This window comes from Chlamydotis macqueenii, chromosome 1 (assembly GCF_036417535.1).
Source record: "Chlamydotis macqueenii isolate bChlMac1 chromosome 1, bChlMac1.mat, whole genome shotgun sequence".
Lineage (NCBI taxonomy): Eukaryota > Metazoa > Chordata > Aves > Otidiformes > Otididae > Chlamydotis > Chlamydotis macqueenii.
In genome coordinates this window covers 89,645,640-89,656,616 of record NC_141556.1, presented here as the reverse complement: position 1 = coordinate 89,656,616, position 10,977 = coordinate 89,645,640, and the positions used below count along the sequence as shown (strand labels likewise).

Here is a 10,977-nt window from a genome sequence, read left to right as displayed (position 1 = left end):
ATCTCAAAATCTTTTGCCCTGCTTAGTGCATTCCACAGTAGGAGCTTTGTTACCCAAAGCCAAATTTCCACAAGTCCCCATCTGAGCCTGGGACTGTGCTACCTGCTGTGCCCCATGGTTTGCTGAAAGCTGTGGCAACCTTTTCAGGAGAAACTGCTGGGATGTGGCAGTCACAACCCTCAGGAGAATAAGCAGGAGACAGACGTGTGCTGCCCAGCCCTATGTGAGGAGGGAGAGGCTGGAAAGAAGTCTCCTAGAGCAGGGCTGAGGTGTGACAGCCCTCATTTCTCCTTCTGCCCTCTGTGCATTCAGCCCCATTTGAGATGCTGAAGAGTTGCCTTGCATCCAGCCCCTGGAAACAGCATGGTGACTTTATGGCCAGGAGACACAGCTTATAAGGGAGGCGGGAAGGGAAAAACCAAAGCAGGCCTGTCTTCTGCTCCGACATAACCCGCTCCTAGGCGGAGGCTGTCGGACAAAGTGTCGGCTGTGGCTGCTCCTGCGGCCAAGGCAAGAAATCACCCAGCCAGCCACTGCAGTGGGAAGTGGTTGCACTGATGCTCCTTGCCTACCACAGGGCTAGAAGGGAAACTGAGGCACCGAGCAGCGATGTGAGCCATCAAGCGGCCAGACCAAAGCCCAGCAGCGTGGTACCCCCCAACTCCAGGCTGTGGCCCCTAGGTCGCCTTATCTGTTAGTCAGCCCTCACGGTCTGTACTGGTGGCGAGGGGCTCCTGCTTGGGGCAGCTGGAGCTTGCGTGAGGAGCGAGAAATCAACCCAGCACCTGGGACGGAGGGAAAAAATAAAAAATAAAATTAAAAAAAAAATTAAAAAATCCCACCCCCTCGCCTTCAGCGGGGAGAGCACCGGCCGGGCCCGGGGAAGGGAAATCTCCCCTTTCGCGGCCCCTTCCCCCCGCTCGCCCAAATCCCCGTTCGGGTCGCCTTCTCGCCGCTCCTTCCCCCCTCGCCGGCTCCGCTCTCGCCCCTTCCCTGCTTAAGGTGGCCCTGCGGGATGCGCGGCGCGCAGGAGCCGGCCCTCGGCGCTCCCCCCACCCCCGGCACAGAGGTGGCCTTAAATCGGCTCCGCGCCGCGCGTAACCGCATCGCCGGCGCCGTCTGAAGGCGGCCACCGCCATCCGCCGGCAGCGCCGAAGGGCCGGTCCCGGTCCCGGTCCCGGTCCCGGTCCCGGTCCCGGTCCCGGTCCCGGTCCCGGTCCCGCCGCGGCGGGCGATGCTTCCCCGGCAGCCCCCAGCCCGGTGCCGCCCCACGCCCAGCGCCCCGGCATCTCCGCCGTGACCGGGGCATCTCGCCAGGTAAGTGGGAGCTTTCCCGGGCGGCGGGGTTTTGCGGGGGAGGGTGGTCGGGGAGGGAGAACGCCGGGGATGCAGGGGTGACCTTGCGGTCCCCCGGGTACACAGCGCTTCGCGCTGGGAGGGGTGCCCTGCCCCACCACCAGCAGCCGGGTCCCCAAACTTCACCCGTGCCCAGTGCCCGAACCGGTTCCGCTCTTCACGGGGAGCCCCTGTCCTTGTGACACCCCCCCTTCCCCTTCCCCGACGCCCCCCACACTCCCGCCCCGGGCACCTTTCAGAGGGGCATCATCCCCGGACTAGAATTTTCCAGCTGTGGGGAGATGCCCCCAGTCCAAACGCGGGTCCCAGGCACGCCGCTGTTCCCCTTGCGAGGGGTTTTATTGCCCCTTTTCGTGGTAGGTACCGGCGAAGCAGAGGGGCGATGGGGTCTGTACGCGGGCACACGCAGCCCCAGTGGGAACCGACCCCGAGCGAGCATCCCCATCAGGAGCTGGGGGCTCCTCTCTGGAGAGCGGTGGACTGGGACGGGGCAAGAGCAAGGGGGCTGGGGAAGGTCTGTGCCCCTTTTCACCCCCACCTGGCACATGGGTGTCTGCCGAGGGACGTGCTTGCTGGTTGGTTTTTTGGAGCAGAGGTTGGGGTAGATGTTTCTAGGTGAGTTGGAAAGTACTTTTTTTTTTTCCACTGTCCTGCTCCTGCTGCTCACCCATCCAGCCTGGGGACAGGAGAGAGGATGAGGAGGCTCAGCAGCTAGTGCACGAGAGGGAGAAACCCTCGGGTGCTGCAGATCTGGAGAGAAGCAGCTGGTTCCTCAGCAAGTCCTCGGGCAAATCAGCCAAGGGGCAATTTCTGTGCGCACTTGGGAGAAGCGGTGTTCCGTTCAGCGGGGCAGCACCAAGCATCTCTGTAGCAGAGCAATAACGCCAAGCGATAAATACCCACCCGGCAACCTGAAGCCAGCACAGCTCAGCAAGGAGCTGGGGAGCACGAACAATGCAGCCTCTGCAGGTGCTTTCAGCTCCTTTCCTGGACGCGGAGGAGGCCTCCTTGTGCAAAGCACGTATGCGGAGAGCAAAGCAGGGTACAGCGGCTTCACACGCGAGTCTGACCACCCACCTCTGCTCAGGCTCACACCTCGCCTGGTGCAAAAGGGAAAAATGGATGATGAGGTTCACGCCTTGCATCCCAGGACTGCCAAACAGCCTCAGACTGGACTGGGAACGGGGGGCACATAGTGAGTTGGGAGATGGGTGCACAGAGGCAGAAGGGCAGGATGCTCACAGAAGGGAGGTCATCAATACTCCAAAAGGAGATACCTTGATAGGAGATTATGGGGAGATCAGTCTCAGGTGATAGAGAGGGTTACAGGGCAGGAGGGGGCACTGGCAGAGCTGTGTGTGACAGCCTGTGTCACATCTGTTTGCAGCCGCGCATGCCACCAATCCCCTTCTCTCTGTGCTTTGAAGCAGGATGCAGGGGCTGGGATCACTTTCAGTCGGTGCCTGCTCCCTGATTTTCTGGAAGCTACCTGTTAGTGGGCACGCCTGGGACACAGACCATACGTGAGCATCGGCAGCTGGCCCAGTGTGAGGCCAGAGCCCAGTGGCTGTGATTTCCCCCCGCCTCCCTCCCGGGAGCGACTTCGGTATCACTTTCAGGGCACTTCAGCCTGTGCTGAGTTAAGGCTCCGCAGGGCAGTTAATGGACGGAGGTGGATGCGCTGAGCAGCTAAGGTGTAGTATCGGGTACTTCGGGAATCAGACAAGATCAAATTAAAGCTCTTGGCTTCCTTCACATTTCCAGTGTAGTAGTAATAATAATCATTACAACAACTGATAAACCATTTAGGCAACCTTGCAATCCCAAAGCAATTCAACCTGCTGACACAGAGCGTGGCTGAGATGCAGCCACCTTTAGAGCAAAGAGCCTCAGCCTGACTTGCCAGACACTCAGCAGCCACAGGATGGAAAGTAAAGCAGTTGGGCTGAGGACGCTTGCTCTTATGGCAAGGACTTTTAATAAGCGAGGCTCCCGCACCTTTGGGCTTCGTTACGGTGTCATTTGGGAAGACTGTTGCCTAGGGAGCTGTAGAGAGCTACAGAGCAGCTAAATGTATGCAAGAGAGAATATAGTTCTACAGTGTACAGCCCTTAAATTCACATTCTTTCCACGCTTTGGGAATGTCTTTGTAACTAGCACTTCTGTCCTCTAAGGGCATCTTCCCTGCGGAGTGTTTGAGGCGGTACTGGACAGCTCAAGGTTGTGTCTCCACCCAGCATCCTTTCTTCTTGCCTGTGAAGCATTGGTAGAGGTGCTTTCTGGCAGAGAACGCTTCCCCCTGCTTCAGTGGCAGGCTAGGAGATGTCCTTAGTGTCTGAGAGCAAAGTCGTGCCTAGCAGGCAGCTTGCTGGCAGGAGACTGGAGCGGGTTCACTCCAGCCATACCCTCAGATGGCTTTCCTCCCCTCTTCACCATGGCAATCACCTGCCAGTGGCACTGCCCTGCACACCTCCCTGTTTCTCAGTGCCTTCATAGCTCTAGCCTTCTGCTGCCCCTCTCCCTCAGGGCGCTGGTGCTGCAGGCATGGTCACCTCCGCCTTCCCACCGACGCATCGGGAGGCTGTCGCAGCTGAGAGGGGCCACCCCACGACACCATCCACTTCCTGGAGCTTCTTCCAAAGCTTCCTCTTCTTCCTCTTCAGCACTCTAAGTTGTTTTTCCTGTTCCCGATATTTGGGAGCAATAAAGACATCTCCTGACGTATGCTGCAAGCCTTCATATGTATGCCTAAGAGGGATGAGATATCTGATAGGCGCCAAAGATGCCCTTTACTGAGCATGCAAAATTGCTCTGGGAAAGCTCTGCAATTATTCTGCAGGACGTACACAGGAAAGATGATATCTGTCCCCTTCCTCCTTGTATTTAATTGATCCTAATAAAAGAAGAAGCCTAAAAAGGTAGCAATAAGCCAGGCTGGAAGCTGGGTCCCACGCACCTGCAGGGCCCTGTGGAGAAGTCTAGAATTGCTCTGCCCTTCTTGCTCCTGGCCTTTTCAGTCTAATAATAAGCATTAAGCTCGTCCGTGCCACTTCCCATCCCGAGATCTCAAAGTACCCAGCATACGTGATTAAGAGCACTCCCTGCCCACATGCAGAGCTGTTTGTCAGGATGACTACCCCCACTCTACAAGGGAGACACTGCAGCTGATAGCGTCAGAGCTGAGACAGCCCCAGATCGTCTGTCTCCCAGGCAAGGGCCCTGTATCTCCCGAGGAGCACTTGCCGGGAAGCAGCGCAGCCCAACAGGACTGTGATTTAAAAGCTACCAGTACCGTAAGAGACTAATAAATACAGCCAGTGAATGAGACCTGTGGCTGTCGTCGCCCTCCTCTCGGGTGCAGGCATGACTGCCTAACAGCCCGCTCTTCAAAAGGGACACTGGTCAGACCCCACCGATTCCTCCAGGTTGGGGTATGTCTCCAAACTGCACCCTGACCTGTGGCCAGCACACTTACAAAAACTTGGTCCCTTATCCTCTCATGCTGTTTTAGGCTGTGCGGGCTCATCATTAAGAGCCTGAAGTCTTTTCTAGCTCACTGTCATGTGCTATTAGTGCTCCCAAAGGTCTTTCCTTAAGAGCTCGAATTTATCTACTTTGCCAATGTTCCCAAGTGTTCAATCAACTGCCTTGTTGGCTTCCTCCGCCGTGCAGTGCAGGGGGCCTGTCTGAGATCCTTCTGCCCAAGATAAAAACATTGCACTCTGGAAACTCTTCAAATTTATAAAATGTGAGCTAAATTTCCTCAGGAGACACAGCTTCCCAGGGCTGTGACACAGAGCTGGCATCCACAGCTCTGGCACAGGGATCTTTAGGTTTCGCTTGCCGTTCATCCCTCCTCTGAGCAGGTAATCCCACAAATGCCTGATATGCACGGAGAGATTCGTTAAGATGGGGGGGCTAGTTAGCTCTGGGAGACAAACAAGGAGGGACATTGAGGTGAAAACTAAAGCCATCGGCTACGTGGAACAGGGAGAATGACTGCTTCTCTACATGGCTTTTCTTAGTGGAGGAACTGTATTGCATTCAGGAAAATGTGAAAGGTAGCAATTTGATGATAAAAGTAAGTATTTTGCCACGCTGTGTATAGTGACATATGGAACTTGCCGCTACAAGATGTTGTCAGTGCTGAGTGTTCAGGAAAAGAGGAGATATTTTGATGGATAGTAGATCATTCATCACCGGACAGGACAGTCCATTTGAAATAGATCTAAATCTTCAGGCTTCAGCCTCTCAAAATTGTCTAGCATAGGATTTCTTGTACTTTCCAAATCCCACAACATTGATCAATGTGAGAGACAAAGGACAAAAGGAGACAGACATGCTTGAGTGAAGATCACAGGGGCATATTGTAATTTCCAGGCAGAAGCAAAAAATATGTGTTTTCCAGCCTATGTGCTGACACTTAGCTCTCATAAGGTTTGGTTTTCGTCAGCTGGAGCGGGTTCAGGTGAAATTCTGATGAGAGTTCAGCTGGTCCAGTGGTGCTTGGGCTGCCACTTCCCCTGCTGTTTGCTCTTGATTTTAATAGACTGCCAGCATCCTGGCAATTTTGTGTGGTGCTGGTTTATGAATAATGCTGCATTACAAAAGAAAACGGTATTGTCCTGTTCTTTGGATGTTAACTCTTGGCAATGAGAGCACAGGGCATTTATTCCCACTACAGTCAGCCTCTAGCCCAGCAAAGTGCTGGGATTACTTAGCGCTGAAGAGGGTTAGCCATCAGACAATCTCAGCTCTGGATAAAAGATTTCAGAGCAGCAACGTTGTCTCGTTCTGTGAGTTCATGGTGGGTTTGTGCGTGGGAGTACAAGGCGCATGGGAACCACGTTTTGCTAGCAAAGCAGGATTGCTCGTAGGCAATCCTTGTGTGGGAGAGCTTGGAGGAACAGCCAAGGGCCAGGCAGGCAGCAGTAACTGGCAGACCCCACTTCCCCTGAGGTGATGCTCCCCGTGCCGTGTTGCAGGGCAGCCCGGCTCCTGAGGATGCTGTCTCAGGGGTAGAGATGTGGTTTTAGCAGGGTCCTCTGTGTCAGACAGAAATCTCCCAGTACCTCTTTCTACAAACAGCACAGTTGATCCTTGCCTGGCATGAGCAGAGGTTGCTGGCTCCTCTTACCCTTCATGCCCCAATCGTTAAAGTAGGATAGTTAACATTCATCTCGCCCTGAGCCTTCCTCACTCTGAAAGCATGCAAAAAAACAGCTGTGAGGGGATACTTCTCCCACAACTGACAGGTTTAATTTATTATTATGGTTATGTCCATAGCTACAAGTCAGGCAGCAGTGCTGGGCTTCCTGCAAGGGAGACTTCTTGGCTCCCTGAAGCACTGGCTGTGACCACGGCCAGGATAGAAGTGCTGTTCATGGGGGAACACAAAGTGCCACCTTAGAAGTCAGTGCTGGGTGAGTTTGGGTGGCAGCAAGGGACCTCGTCCTCTCTGCAGCACAGGGGTGCTTTCCTTACTGGAGGTGGTCCAGCTTAGTGCATTTGTTGGGTTCCCCCCTCCCCTCTGCTTTCTCCCGTAGAGATCACCAGGCTGATCTTAGCTTTCTCTCTCCTGATACCCCATCCCCTGGATTCTTCCCTCCCACGGCCCTTCCCCCAGCCCAGATCCACACAAAGGTGAAAAGGAAGGAGGCGCCGATGACTTTCCTGTATCTGCCAGCTTCCCTCTCCACCTCTGACGTGAATGAGGCCCTTCATGTGCTCCTCTTGAGCAAACACAGATGCTTTTGTTTTACGGGCTGGTGGGACGGGATGGAATTAATAAATCAGAGCGCCAGTGCTGTGCTGCCACATTCCTGTAATTTTAAGGCAAGATCAGACACAAAAAAAAAAGGCAGAAGCAAAATAGGCAATCTCTTCAGAGAGAGCTCAGATGCTTTGACTGTGCCTCCTGCTTGCTGTCCCACTTGGTCTCCTGCTCCTTCGTCCTTGTTCATTTCTCCTCCTCTTTTCTCCCACTCTCTCATCCCCTTTAACTTCATCTCCTCTCCTGTTGCCTCTCCCTCCCTCAGAAACCACTTCCAATCATACCTAATGTGTGACTTCATATGACCCACACCCTTTTTTCTTCCCTCACCTTCCTTTTGTCTCCACTCCCCTTACCCGTACCCCACGCTAAGGTCTGCCCAAGGCTTGTGCATTCAGGTATGACATTCAACGTCCCTTGTGCAAGCCCAGGAGCCAGGAACACCTCGGCTCTTATACTGTGGACCAAATGGCTCTTTTTATGCCCAGTTCCTCCTCCCTGCCTCAGTTTCTCCCCATGAGGAGAATGGTGCTGCCCAAGTGGTTCAAAGAATGACTCTGGGAATAAAAATACCACCAAATATTACTGTTCTCTCAAACATCGTATTTAGTAGTGTTCCTGTGAGTAAAATTAGATCCTGCCCCAGAACAGGCGGGCCTTTTTTCTCCTTGAAGGGTAACTAGACATACTTTGCCAGGCTTTGCCCAAAATTAATTCTTTTGAGCCAGATAACAAGTCTTTTGTTTGGCTACCATCAGGTGAAAAGGGGCTAGGAGAAGATAATTTTTCTCCCCTCTAATTAGCTAACTGTATGTCAGGCTTCAGGAGAGCAATGCGAACCGTGTGTTTACTGTAAGTCACTGCCAAGGGGCTGAGACGCTTTTTACACAGTGCAAGGGTTTGGTGAAATGACTTTCAAGTGCCTGAACTCACTAGAAAAAAAACAAACAAACCCAGAGTGGTTATACATTGTTGTGCTTATCTCACCTGTGGGGGAACTGAGGCACTGAAGCAGGTGAAATGATTTGCCCAGATCCACATACTTACACACAGCTGAAGCCAGAAAAAGAACCAAGAAATCTTGTTTCACAGTTGAGTGCTTTATCCTCTGGCCTCAGAGGAGACCAGAAAAGACCTTTATCTTGTTTAGATGAGTGGATAGTCATTCCAAGAGGATGCTGGGGCAAGGGTATCTTTCTGTACTAATACATGTCTTAATGAGTCCTGTTGCTAAGCGGCTTCAGTGATAGATCATGCATCTTCTTCACTACGGATTGAAATAATTTTTTAATCATTAAAGCTAATACAGAATCCTCAGAAACATCCAAATCTCACAGCAGGGGCTCAAATTAGCAAGCAAACAGAAACCAAATCCTGATTATCCCTGTGCACCTCTGTGGAGCCCACAGGCTGAAGTCAAACTCAGCCCAGCTGAGCTGGATCTCAGGGCTGGGCAGGGTGCTCAGAGGCAAGCTGGCAAATCCTACTGCTCCAAGGTCCACAGCAAGTTTCCTTCCTCTCTGACATGCGTGCCAGCTCCTCATCTCTGTAGAGCAATAGGAAAGAAGGTAGGAGCATTAAACACAGACTCCAGGTAGCTGAGGTGTCCCCTGGAAGATCTTTAGGAAGGAGAAATTTGCATTTTGGCAAGTGCTATCAAGTTGCAGATCGCAGCCTGGCCAGCATTTCTCCCCCACGCCATTTTTTTTCCCCCTTGGAACCACCTCCTCCATCCTACTCCTCACAACCTCTTGCAGCCTCTGTTTTGTCAATGACTAGATATTTCAGTTGTCCACTCCAATCCAGCCCCCTGCTCTGCCTTCACATCTCCTCTCCACCATGAGATACCAGCACCTCCTGCAGTGTAGCAGCCCATAGGTTTTTCCATAGCTCGTCCAGTAATCCCAGTAAGTTTCCCATTATCAACTGTCGCACTGTTTCCTGTTTTCCTCAAACCTACAGTGCTCAGCAGCATGTTATCAAATGATAACAGGAGCTTGCTTTACAGTAGAAGTCATGTTTCTAACTTCCATGTTAGAACAGGATTCTTGGAGCATTAAGGAAAGTACAACAAATCTCTTACTACTCAACACGCATCAGCAGCTCCGTTACAAGTGAAGACACAAGAAACTGCTAAGCACTTTGCTAAGATGCAGTCATCCCTGCTGACCTTTATGCTAAGAAAACTTTTGTGGGTGAATATAGTTTACCCCAAATGACCATTTTGGAAAGGATAATTAAAAATTCCTCTTACCACCTCCAAGAGCTTTCGTGCATGGCGCTCCCATCTCTTGTCACCCTCTTGAGAACAAACCCAGTACTGTTCATGCATCATGACCAGTCTCCCCACATGCACTCCCAGTCACAACATCATCCTGCTAGACAAACTCTGCATGCTTCATCCCACCTAGTAGCCTCTTCTGGAGGTGCTGCTGAGGACCCATGTGGCTCTCCTGTCAATATCCGCTCCCATTCAGCAGTAGATAAGATGCCATGAGGAAGTTTTGTTCATAGTCCAGCAAGATTTTTTTTCATAGTTCAGCAAGCCAAGCCACACTTGGACTGTAGCTCCCTGGAAGTCAAACTAAAACCTGTAGCTGTTAGGTGCAAAATAGTCACTAGGCACGGTTTCTGCTATTTTGTACTCCCTTCTGCGTGGCACTTACCAGACAGATACAATCTGATACTAGGTATTTCTCTCCTAACTCCAACATGGGTCCTGTCCTGAGCGTCAGGACAAACACAAATGACCTAGAAATTAGTTACAGCAGCAGAACCAGGAAGCCAGTTTCTTCCTTCTTCCTCCCCAACAGGTTTTGGAAGGTTTCCCCTGCCTAGGAACCATTACTGGCCCTTCAGGGGTATTTTTTTGCAGACCTGGTAAGGGATGGAAGTAATTCACATGTTCATGTGGGCAGCTGGGAATGCCTCACCTGGCTTGTTGACCTCCACAAACGTCCTCACAGGGAACTGCTTTTGGCCTTGTCCAGCTGTAGCTCAGAAACACCAAGGTGTCCATCACACTGAGGAAACACTGATGAGATGACCGTTGACAGGTGCCAGGCACCAGCCAGAGATGCAGGGTGTGTGCACGCTTGCAGGGGTTTGGGAAGGAAAGGGGTAGGAGCAGCCTTAGTAACACGACCTAAAGGTTAGCCCAATTTGGGTAACACCCAGTGTCCCTCTGCTGGGAGAGAGATAATAAGTTGAAGAATGAAACTTTACTGCAGAAAGAGAGAAAAGACTGTTCACCAGTCACATAACGTACAGAATCTGGTTAAGGACAAAGACTGTGAAAAGCAACCAGAAGTGTGCTCTGGGGACAGGAGTCATTGTCCAGCAAGGACAAATCGGACCCCTGTTTTAAGGCGTTCCTGAGTTTCTAGAGATCCAGTTCCTAGTACTGCAGCTGTCACTTCTAGCAGCATTGCTGTCTGTGGGGAGCCTACACATTGACCCAACGCTCAGAAAGCTTTTAGATAACCAGAGGGTGCTTTCCTCCCCCAACACAAGGAGAGAACCAGATTCACCCCCAGAATCAGGAGAGATTCAGATCCACCTCCACGATTTACAGCAGCAGCTTATTTTGAGATACTGCTCTTTGTCTGCCCTGATATTTCAGGCCAACCTGATCTGCCTTTGAAGTGAGCTCAAAGGGCTCTCAAAGTGCAGAGAAGGGTTCAAAAAAAAAGCCTAGTTTATCTTTGCCCTCTGACCAGAGGTATCTGTTCCTCGGTTATTCTGCCCCAGGCCAACTGGCAGTCAGTCATGTAGAAGGGAGGTAGGAAGGGCAGCACTCCCCAGCAGCCCTGAGTGCAGAGATGTAAGAGCTGGGGAGAGGCACCTCT

The 10,977-nt window shown here is 52.1% G+C and overlaps 1 protein-coding gene across 3 annotated transcripts in view; it reads left to right on the top strand.

Annotated features, from left to right (window-relative positions):
• Positions 1-1,201: 1,201 nt before the first annotated feature.
• The window catches only part of LOC104484658 (galactosylgalactosylxylosylprotein 3-beta-glucuronosyltransferase 1), a 30,368-nt gene continuing 20,592 nt past the window's right edge, over positions 1,202-10,977 (top strand). For 2 of the 3 annotated variants that reach the window (XM_086761135.1, XM_086761116.1), the window contains exon 1: positions 1,205-1,317. The gene's annotated coding sequence lies outside the window, so the exon portion shown is untranslated. Of the gene's footprint in view, positions 1,318-10,977 lie in introns of all 3 variants that reach the window. The other variant, XM_086761126.1, reaches the window with a different exon arrangement.